Consider the following 579-nt stretch of genomic DNA (forward strand, 5'->3'; position numbering starts at 1 on the left):
CGAGCGTTTCCTGTTTGCCGTTTTTGTTTGGTTTTGAAGGGGAGGGGTTGAGAAGGTGGCCGAGGGACGTGTGCCTAGTGTCAGTGGACAGGTTCTGTTGAGTCCTTTTTCTGTGCTCCTTCCCCGTGCTGGATGGGGAAGGGGGCACAGATCTCGCCGTTATAAAGTCGGAAAGGGGAGGCAGGCCTAACAAGCCTCACGTGAACGAGCCTCCGGGAGGGCGGAGCTGCCTGCGCAGACCATCCCTGCGCCCTGGTGTCGGGAGGACAGTGGGGCTCAGGAGGGAGGCAGGGAGAGTGACAGGTTTGAAAGCCGCTAGAAAGACCGACAGCAGAAGCTGGGCGCTTCCCTCAGGACCAGGCAGCTCTTCCGCCTAGCTCGAAACGCAGCTGGTGGAAGGGTGGCTGCCGGCGGCGCAGAGAGGCATCGAGAAGGGGTGCAGAGGTACCTGGTGCCCATCTTTGGGAAAACCACAAATTATGTTGCACCAAAATTACTCTCCTTTGACTCGTTAAATGCACCAGTGCAGCCTCATTTTGCTAGCTATTCATTCATTTCCAATCACCCTCCAGTGGGGCA

This window comes from Hippopotamus amphibius, chromosome 4 (genome assembly GCF_030028045.1).
Source record: "Hippopotamus amphibius kiboko isolate mHipAmp2 chromosome 4, mHipAmp2.hap2, whole genome shotgun sequence".
Lineage (NCBI taxonomy): Eukaryota > Metazoa > Chordata > Mammalia > Artiodactyla > Hippopotamidae > Hippopotamus > Hippopotamus amphibius.